An 11,553-nucleotide genomic window follows, 5' to 3' on the forward strand; every position below is an offset into this window, starting at 1 on the left:
AAACACAACATTATCCACCTGCTACAACTAAACACAACATTACCAACCTGCTACAACTAAACACAACATTATCAACCTGCTACAACACAACATTATCAACCTGCTACAACTAAACACAACATTATCAACCTGCTACAACTAAACACAACATTATCCACCTGCTACAACTAAACACAACATTACCAACCTGCTACAACTAAACACAACATTATCAACCTGCTACAACTAAACACAACATTATCCACCTGTTACAACTAAACACAACATTATCCACCTGCTACAACACAACATTATCCACCTGCTACAACTAAACACAACATTATCCACCTGCTACAACTAAACACAACATTATCAACCTGCTACAACTAAACACAACATTATCAACCTGCTACAACTAAACACAACATTACCAACCTGCTACAACTAAACACAACATTATCAACCTGCTACAACTAAACACAACATTACCAACCTGCTACAACTAAACACAACATTACCAACCTGCTACAACACAACATTATCAACCTGCTACAACTAAACACAACATTACCAACCTGCTACAACTAAACACAGCATTATCAACCTGCTACAACTAAACACAACATTATCCACCTGCTGCAACTATACACAACATTATCAACCTGCTACAACTGCACACAACATTACCAACCTGCTACAACTAAACACAACATTATCAACCTGCTACAACATTATCAACCTGCTACAACTAAACACAACATTATCCACCTGTTACAACACAACATTACCAACCTGCTACAACTAAACACAACATTATCAACCTGCTACAACTAAACACAACATTATCAACCTGCTACAACTAAACACAACATTATCAACCTGCTACAACATTATCAACCTGCTACAACTAAACACAACATTATCCACCTGCTACAACTAAACACAACATTATCCACCTGCTACAACTAAACACAACATTATCCACCTGCTACAACTAAACACAACATTATCAACCTGCTACAACTAAACACAACATTATCAACCTGCTACAACTAAACACAACATTATCAACCTGCTACAACTAAACACAACATTATCAACCTGCTACAACTAAACACAACATTATCCACCTGCTACAACACAACATTATCAACCTGTTACAACTAAACACAACATTATCAACCTGTTACAACTAAACACAACATTATCAACCTGCTACAACTAAACACAACATTATCAACCTGCTACAACTAAACACAACATTATCAACCTGCTACAACTAAACACAACATTACCAAGCTGCTACAACTAAACACAACATTATCCACCTGCTACAACTAAACACAACATTATCCACCTGTTACAACTAAACACAACATTACCAACCTGTTACAACTAAAGACAACATTACCAACCTGCTACAACTAAACACAACATTACCAACCTGCTACAACTAAACACAACATTATCAACCTGCTACAACTAAACACAACATTACCAACCTGCTACAACTATACACAACATTATCAACCTGTTACAACTAAACACAACATTACCAACCTGTTACAACTAAAGACAACATTACCAACCTGCTACAACTAAACACAACATTACCAACCTGCTACAACTAAACACAACATTACCAACCTGTTACAACTAAAGACAACATTACCAACCTGCTACAACTAAACACAACATTACCAACCTGCTACAACTAAACACAACATTATCAACCTGTTACAACTAAACACAACATTATCAACCTGCTACAACTAAACACAACATTATCAACCTGCTACAACTAAACACAACATTATCAACCTGCTACAACTAAACACAACATTATCAACCTGCTACAACTAAACACAACATTATCAACCTGCTACAACTAAACACAACATTATCAACCTGTTACAACTAAACACAACATTATCCACCTGCTACAACACAACATTACCAACCTGCTACAACTAAACACAACATTATCAACCTGCTACAACTAAACACAACATTACCAACCTGCTACAACTAAACACAACATTATCAACCTGTTACAACTAAACACAACATTACCAACCTGTTACAACTAAAGACAACATTACCAACCTGCTACAACTAAACACAACATTACCAACCTGCTACAACTAAACACAACATTACCAACCTGCTACAACTAAACACAACATTATCAACCTGCTACAACTAAACACAACATTACCAACCTGCTACAACTAAACACAACATTATCAACCTGCTACAACTAAACACAACATTATCAACCTGCTACAACTAAACACAACATTACCAACCTGCTACAACTAAACACAACATTATCCACCTGCTACAACACAACATTATCAACCTGTTACAACTAAACACAACATTATCAACCTGCTACAACTAAACACAACATTATCAACCTGCTACAACTAAACACAACATTACCAACCTGTTACAACTAAACACAACATTACCAACCTGCTACAACACAACATTACCAACCTGCTACAACTAAACACAACATTATCAACCTGCTACAACTAAACACAACATTACCAACCTGTTACAACTACACACAACACAGAGAGGAACCAAGCATGAATACATTTATTTTTTCATTAATTAAAAGTCTGTACCGACCCCGAGCTGGACTGAGGGGTTTTATACAGACCAGGGTCAGTACCAACCCCGAGCTGGACTGAGGGGTTTTATACAGACCAGGGTCAGTACCGACCCCGAGCTGGACTGAGGGGTTTTATACAGACCAGGGTCAGTACCGACCCCGAGCTGGACTGAGGGGTTTTATACAGACCAGGGTCAGTACCGACCCCGAGCTGGACTGAGGGGTTTTATACATACCAGGGTCTGTACCGACCCCGAGCTGGACTGAGGGGTTTTATACAGACCAGGGTCTGTACCGACCCCGAGCTGGACTGAGGGGTTTTATACAGACCAGGGTCAGTACCGACCCCGAGCTGGACTGAGGGGTTTTATACAGACCAGGGTCAGTACCGACCCCGAGCTGGACTGAGGGGTTTTATACAGACCAGGGTCAGTACCGACCCCGAGCTGGACTGAGGGGTTTTATACAGACCAGGGTCAGTACCGACCCCGAGCTGGACTGAGGGGTTTTATACAGACCAGGGTCAGTACCGACCCCGAGCTGGACTGAGGGGTTTTATACAGACCAGGGTCAGTACCGACCCGAGCTGGACTGAGGGGTTTTATACAGACCAGGGTCTGTACCGACCCCGAGCTGGACTGAGGGGTTTTATACAGACCAGGGTCTGTACCGACCCCGAGCTGGACTGAGGGGTTTTATACAGACCAGGGTCTGTACCGACCCGAGCTGGACTGAGGGGTTTTATACAGACTAGTCTGTACCGACCCGAGCTGGACTGAGGGGTTTTATACAGACCAGGGTCTGGACTGAGGGGTTTTATACAGACCAGGGTCTGGACTGAGGGGTTTTATACAGACCAGGGTCTGGACTGAGGGGTTTTATGCAGACCAGGGTCTGTACTGAGGGGTCAGGGTACCGACCAAGATGGAGGAGGAGTTTTATACAGACCAGGGTCTGTGTTCGACCAAGATGGAGGAGGAGTTTTATACAGACCAGGGTCTGTGTTCGACCAAGATGGAGGAGGAGTTTTATACAGACCAGGGTCTGTGTTCAACCAAGATGGAGGAGGAACGACTCAAACATCCAAACCTTAGTGCCAAGGTCACCGTGGAAAGGAACTGACTTGTCTAAGTAACTGACATTAAAAAAATAAGCGTTATATGAAGTTGTGTTGTCTACTTGTTGAAGCGTAAAGAGAGAAACACGAGATGTGATAATGTGTGTTGTTGTCCTTTCAGGAGTGGATTGATTGGTTGGTTGAACTCTGGCTCCAAAGGTAAGGGAGGAGCAGAATGGTAGGGCCAGGCCTCTTTCTATTGGAGCACCAACAGCCTAGTATCTATTAGTCCCACTACCACACAGTAACCAGCTACCCTGTAGAACCCAGCCTAGTATCTATTAGTCCCACTACCACACAGTAACCAACTACCCTGTAGAACCCAGCCTAGTATCTATCAGTCCCACTACCACACAGTAACCAGCTACCCTGTAGAACCCAGCCTAGTATCTATCAGTCCCACTACCACACAGTAACCAGCTACCCTGTAGAACCCAGCCTAGTATCTATCAGTCCCACTACCACACAGTAACCAGCTACCCTGTAGAACCCAGCCTAGTATCTATCAGTCCCACTACCACACAGTAACCAGCTACCCTGTAGAACCCAGCCTAGTATCTATTAGTCCCACTACCACACAGTAACCAGCTACCCTGTAGAACCCAGCCTAGTATCTATCAGTCCCACTACCACACAGTAACCAGCTACCCTGTAGAACCCAGCCTAGTATCTATCAGTCCCACTACCACACAGTAACCAACTACCCTGTAGAACCCAGCCTAGTATCTATCAGTCCCACTACCACACAGTAACCAACTACCCTGTAGAACCCAGCCTAGTATCTATCAGTCCCACTACCACACAGTAACCAGCTACCCTGTAGAACCCAGCCTAGTATCTATCAGTCCCACTACCACACAGTAACCAACTACCTTGTAGAACCCAGCCTAGTATCTATCAGTCCCACTACCACACAGTAACCAGCTACCCTGTAGAACCCAGCCTAGTATCTATCAGTCCCACTACCACACAGTAACCACCTACCCTGTAGAACCCAGCCTAGTATCTATTAGTCCCACTACCACACAGTAACCACCTACCCTGTAGAACCCAGCCTAGTATCTATTAGTCCCACTACCACACAGTAACCAACTACCCTGTAGAACCCAGCATCTATCAGTCCCACTACCACACAGTAACCAACTACCCTGTAGAACCCAGCCTAGTATCTATCAGTCCCACTACCACACAGTAACCAACTACCCTGTAGAACCCAGCCTAGTATCTATCAGTCCCACTACCACACAGTAACCAACTACCCTGTAGAACCCAGCCTAGTATCTATCAGTCCCACTACCACACAGTAACCAACTACCCTGTAGAACCCAGCCTAGTATCTATCAGTCCCACTACCACACAGTAACCAGCTACCCTGTAGAACCCAGCCTAGTATCTATCAGTCCCACTACCACACAGTAACCAGCTACCCTGTAGAACCCAGCCTAGTATCTATCAGTCCCACTACCACACAGTAACCAGCTACCCTGTAGAACCCAGCCTAGTATCTATCAGTCCCACTACCACACAGTAACCAACTACCCTGTAGAACCCAGCCTAGTATCTATTAGTCCCACTACCACACGGTAACCAGCTACCCTGTAGAACCCAGCCTAGTATCTATCAGTCCCACTACCACACAGTAACCAACTACCTTGTAGAACCCAGCCTAGTATCTATCAGTCCCACTACCACACAGTAACCAGCTACCCTGTAGAACCCAGCCTAGTATCTATCAGTCCCACTACCACACAGTAACCAACTACCCTGTAGAACCCAGCCTAGTATCTATTAGTCCCACTACCACACAGTAACCAGCTACCCTGTAGAACCCAGCCTAGTATCTATCAGTCCCACTACCACACAGTAACCAACTACCCTGTAGAACCCAGCCTAGTGTCTATCAGTCCCACTACCACACAGTAACCAACTACCCTGTAGAACCCAGCCTAGTATCTATCAGTCCCACTACCACACAGTAACCAACTACCCTGTAGAACCCAGCCTAGTATCTATCAGTCCCACTACCACACAGTAACCAACTACCCTGTAGAACCCAGCCTAGTATCTATCAGTCCCACTACCACACAGTAACCAGCTACCCTGTAGAACCCAGCCTAGTATCTATTAGTCCCACTGCCACACAGTAACCAGCTACCCTGTAGAACCCAGCCTAGTATCTATCAGTCCCACTACCACACAGTAACCAACTACCCTGTAGAACCCAGCCTAGTATCTATCAGTCCCACTACCACACAGTAACCAGCTACCCTGTAGAACCCAGCCTAGTATCTATCAGTCCCACTACCACACAGTAACCACCTACCCTGTAGAACCCAGCCTAGTATCTATTAGTCCCACTACCACACAGTAACCAGCTACCCTGTAGAACCCAGCCTAGTATCTATTAGTCCCACTACCACACAGTAACCACCTACCCTGTAGAACCCAGCCTAGTATCTATTAGTCCCACTACCACACAGTAACCAACTACCCTGTAGAACCCAGCATCTATCAGTCCCACTACCACACAGTAACCAACTACCCTGTAGAACCCAGCCTAGTGTCTATCAGTCCCACTACCACACAGTAACCAACTACCCTGTAGAACCCAGCCTAGTATCTATCAGTCCCACTACCACACAGTAACCAACTACCCTGTAGAACCCAGCCTAGTATCTATCAGTCCCACTACCACACGGTAACCAGCTACCCTGTAGAACCCAGCCTAGTATCTATCAGTCCCACTACCACACAGTAACCAGCTACCCTGTAGAACCCAGCCTAGTATCTATCAGTCCCACTACCACACAGTAACCAACTACCCTGTAGAACCCAGCCTAGTGTCTATCAGTCCCACTACCACACAGTAACCAACTACCCTGTAGAACCCAGCCTAGTATCTATCAGTCCCACTACCACACAGTAACCAACTACCCTGTAGAACCCAGCCTAGTATCTATCAGTCCCACTACCACACAGTAACCAACTACCCTGTAGAACCCAGCCTAGTATCTATCAGTCCCACTACCACACAGTAACCAGCTACCCTGTAGAACCCAGCCTAGTATCTATTAGTCCCACTGCCACACAGTAACCAGCTACCCTGTAGAACCCAGCCTAGTATCTATCAGTCCCACTACCACACAGTAACCAGCTACCCTGTAGAACCCAGCATCTATCAGTCCCACTACCAGTGTAGCACATGGTGTAGCACATCAGCCCAGGCTGACACTGAGATAATAATAACACCAAGATGCTACACTGTTGTGTAAGGAAGCGGAGCCTGTCAACCACACTGACCAGAGATAATATTAACACCAAGATGCTACACTGTTGTGTAAGGAAGCGGAGCCTGTCAACCACACTGACCAGAGATAATATTAACACCAATATGCTACACTGTTGTGTAAGGAAGCAGAGCCTGTCAACCAGGAAAGGATATGGTCAAAGATTTTAGTTTGGTGCATTCTTATCTCAAGTCAGAGTTTTGGTTTAAGTCTTACAGAGGCCATTTTTAATGGAGTTATTGCGAAATGTAGAATCGCTCTCAGTAGAGGCATTGACAACTGTAGAGTATTTGAACAGAATGAGGATTTGAGAAGTGATACTTTATTTGAAAGCGTTTTAATAAATAGAAACCAGCCAGAGCAAAGTGGTCATTCATTCCTGTGGAGGACAGTGATGTTATGAAAAGTGTTAACCAGGTGATGTTATGAAAGGTGATAACCAGGTGATGATATGAAAGGTGATGATATGAAAGGTGATAACCAGGTGATGTTATGAAAGGTGATAACCAGGTGATGTTATGAAAGGTGATAACCAGGTGATGATATGAAAGGTGATAACCAGGTGATGTTATGAAAGGTGATAACCAGGTGATGTTTTGAAAGGTGATAACCAGGTGATGTTATGAAAGGTGATAACCAGGTGATGTTATGAAAGGTGATAACCAGGTGATGATATGAAAGGTGATAACCAGGTGATGTTATGAAAGGTGATAACCAGGTGATGATATGAAAGGTGATAACCAGGTGATGTTTTGAAAGGTGATAACCAGGTGATGATATGAAAGGTGATGTTATGGAAGGTGATAACCAGGTGATGTTATGAAAGGTGATAACCAGGTGATGTTATGAAAGGTGATAACCAGGTGATGTTATGAAAGGTGATAACCAGGTGATGTTATGAAAGGTGATAACCAGGTGATGATATGAAAGGTGATGATATGAAAGGTGTTAACCAGGTGATGATATGAAAGGTGTTAACCAGGTGATGATATGAAAGGTGATAACCAGGTGATGATATGAAATGTGATAACCAGGTGATGATATGAAATGTGATAACCAGGTGATGATATGAAAGGTGATAACCAGGTGATGATATGAAAGGTGATAACCAGGTGATATTATAAAAGGTGATAACCAGGTGATGATATGAAAGGTGATAACCAGGTGATGTTATGAAAGGTGATAACCAGGTGATGATATGAAAGGTGATAACCAGGTGATGTTATGAAAGGTGTTAACCAGGTGATGTTATGAAAGGTGTTAACCAGGTGATGTTATGAAAGGTGATAACCAGGTGATGATATGAAAGGTGTTAACCAGGTGATGTTATGAAAGGTGATAACCAGGTGATGTTATGAAAGGTGTTAACCAGGTGATGTTATGAAAGGTGTTAACCAGGTGATGTTATGAAAGGTGATAACCAGGTGATGATATGAAAGGTGTTAACCAGGTGATGTTATGAAAGGTGTTAACCAGGTGATGTTATGAAAGGTGATAACCAGGTGATGTTATGAAAGGTGATAACCAGGTGATGTTATGAAAGGTGATAACCAGGTGATGATATGAAAGGTGTTAACCAGGTGATGTTATGAAAGGTGTTAACCAGGTGATGATATGAAAGGTGTTAACCAGGTGATGATATGAAAGGTGTTAACCAGGTGATGTTATGAAAGGTGATAACCAGGTGATGTTATGGAAAGTGATAACCAGGTGAAAGTACACTGAGTGGATGATACCGCTCAACAAACTGTCATTTTCTGTTATTATGTGAATGTGGCACACAGTATAGTGGAACACAAGTCATGTTAACTGCTTTCATTATTTCTGTACTAAGACTCCACTGTACGATAACCGTTGAGCATGTCCATTCTAAATTACAGGTCATGTTCATAACAAAACCATTTTCAAAAGCACCAGATAAGTGGCAGACGTTGTTTTCAGAGATGATCTATTCATTGTATTTCTTGTTCAAGCCACAGACTGTAGACTTTCTACGTTGCACTAGCTTGAAGAACTAACGTTGGGCTGTGCACTGATCTCCTGCAGTCCTTTTCCCAGTCGACAGAGTCTGTCACGCTGACACACAGTAGCTGTTTGTAATGTTGAATCCTGTCTGACCAGACAGTAGCTGTTTGTCATGTTGAATCCTGTCTGAAATGTTGAATCCTGTCTGGACAGACAGACAGTAGCTGTTTGTAATGTTGAATCCTGTCTGAACAGACAGACAGTAGCTGTTTGTAATGTTGAATCCTGTCTGAACAGACAGACAGTAGCTGTTTGTAATGTTGAATCCTGTCTGAACAGTTAGACAGACAGAAGCTGTTTGTAATGTTGAATCCTGTCTGAACAGACAGACAGTCACCAGACAGTAGCTGTTTTTAATGTTGAATCCTGTCTGAACAGTTAGACAGACAGAAGCTGTTTGTAATGTTGAATCCTGTCTGAACAGTTAGACAGACAGTAGCTGTTTGTAATGTTGAATCCTGTCTGAACAGTTAGACAGACAGTAGCTGTTTGTAATGTTGAATCCTGTCTGAACAGACAGACAGACAGTAGCTGTTTGCAATGTTGAATCCTATCTGAACAGACAGACAGTCACCAGACAGTAGCTGTTTGTAATGTTGAATCCTGTCTGAACAGTTAGACAGACAGTAGCTGTTTGTAATGTTGAATCCTGTCTGAACAGACAGACAGACAGTAGCTGTTTGTAATGTTGAATCCTATCTGAACAGACAGACAGACAGTAGCTGTTTTTAATGTTGAATCCTGTCTGAACAGACAGACAGAAGCTGTTTGTAATGTTGAATCCTATATCCTATAAATATATATATATACCTGTATAGTCACAAATATATATATACAGTATATCACAAAAGTGAGTACACCCCTCACATTTTTGTAAATATTTGAGTATATCTTTTCATGTGACAACACTGAAGAAATGACACTTTGCTACAATGTAAAGTAGTGGAGAGTTCTTTGCTACAGTTCATTGGGGGAACCATGAATGCCAACATGTACTGTGACATACTGAAGCAGAGCATGATCCCCTCCCTTCGGAGACTGGGCCGCAGGGCAGTATTCCAACATGATAACGACCCCAAACACACCTCCAAGATGACCACTGCCTTGCTAAAGAAGCTGAGAGAAAGGTGATGGACTGGCCAAGCATGTCTCCAGACCTAAACCCTATTGAGCATCTGTGGGGCATCCTCAAACGGAAGGTGGAGGAGTGCAAGGTCTCTAACATCCACCAGCTCTGTGATGTCGTCATGGAGGAGTGGAAGAGGACTCCAGTGGCAACCTGTGAAGCTCTGGTGAACTCCATGCCCAAGAGGGTTAAGGCAGTGCTGGAAAATGATGGTGGCCACAAAATATTGACACTTTGGGCCCAATTTGGACATTTTCACTTAGGGGTGTACTCACTTTTGTTGCCAGCGGTTTAGACATTAATGGCTGTGTGTTGAGTTATTTTGAGGGGACAGCAAATTTACACTGTTATACAAGCTGTACACTCACTACTTTACATTGTAGCAAAGTGTCATTTCTTCAGTGTTGTCACATGAAAATATATACTCAAATATTTACAAAAATGTGAGGGGTGTACTCACTTTTGTGATATACTGTATATACCTGTATATAGTCACAAATATACAAATATATATGTATATATATACACGAATAGAGGTAAAACTAGTTTGCCTCTGTGTTGTTGCTCTTGTGATGTACTAGGTTTCAGGCCTAAGGTCTGTTATCACAATACTTTTACAGAAAATGGCAAATGTAAAAATGTTGCTCCAAACACTGTTGTAGTCCAAGATGTGACGCTTCGATTTATATGACGTGGTCAAACTGCAGATTAATACGACTTTAAAAGTCAACCACTAATGTGTCTGGAAGTGATTTTCATAATGCAACTTTAAAATACTGTAATGAGAAAATATGAACCTTGGTTTGCAGCAGCAGCAGTCAAGGTTGCACCTGTTTCCTCAGTAAATGTCTCCAGGTGTGTAAATACGTACATGGTTATTCCTTACCTCAGCCACTACTTCAGTATATCCCACACTCTGCATGAACTATATCAAATCAAATGTTATTGGTCACATGCTTGGTAAACAACAGCTGTAGACTAACAGTGAAATGCTTCCTGACGGGTCCTTTTCCAACAACGCAGAGAGAAGGAACATAGAGAATTAATAACATGAGCAATAATTACACACGGAGTCAATGATAACATGGATACTATATATACTGGGGTACCAGTACTGAGTCAATGGGCAGGGGTACCAGGTAATAACATGGCTATATATACTGGGGTACCAGTACTGAGTCAATGGGCAGGGGTACCAGGTAATAACATGGCTATATACACTGGGTACCAGTACTGAGTGAATGTGCAGGGGTACGAGGTAATAACATGGCTATATACACCGCCCTCACCACCTGGGGGCGGCCTGTCAGGAAGTCCAGGATCCAGCTGCAGAGGGAGGTGTTCAGTCACAGGGTCCTGAGCTTAGTAATGAGCTTGGAGGGCACTATGGTGTTGA

The sequence above is a fragment of the Salvelinus namaycush genome, unplaced genomic scaffold, assembly GCF_016432855.1.
Source record: "Salvelinus namaycush isolate Seneca unplaced genomic scaffold, SaNama_1.0 Scaffold744, whole genome shotgun sequence".
Classification (NCBI taxonomy): domain Eukaryota; kingdom Metazoa; phylum Chordata; class Actinopteri; order Salmoniformes; family Salmonidae; genus Salvelinus; species Salvelinus namaycush.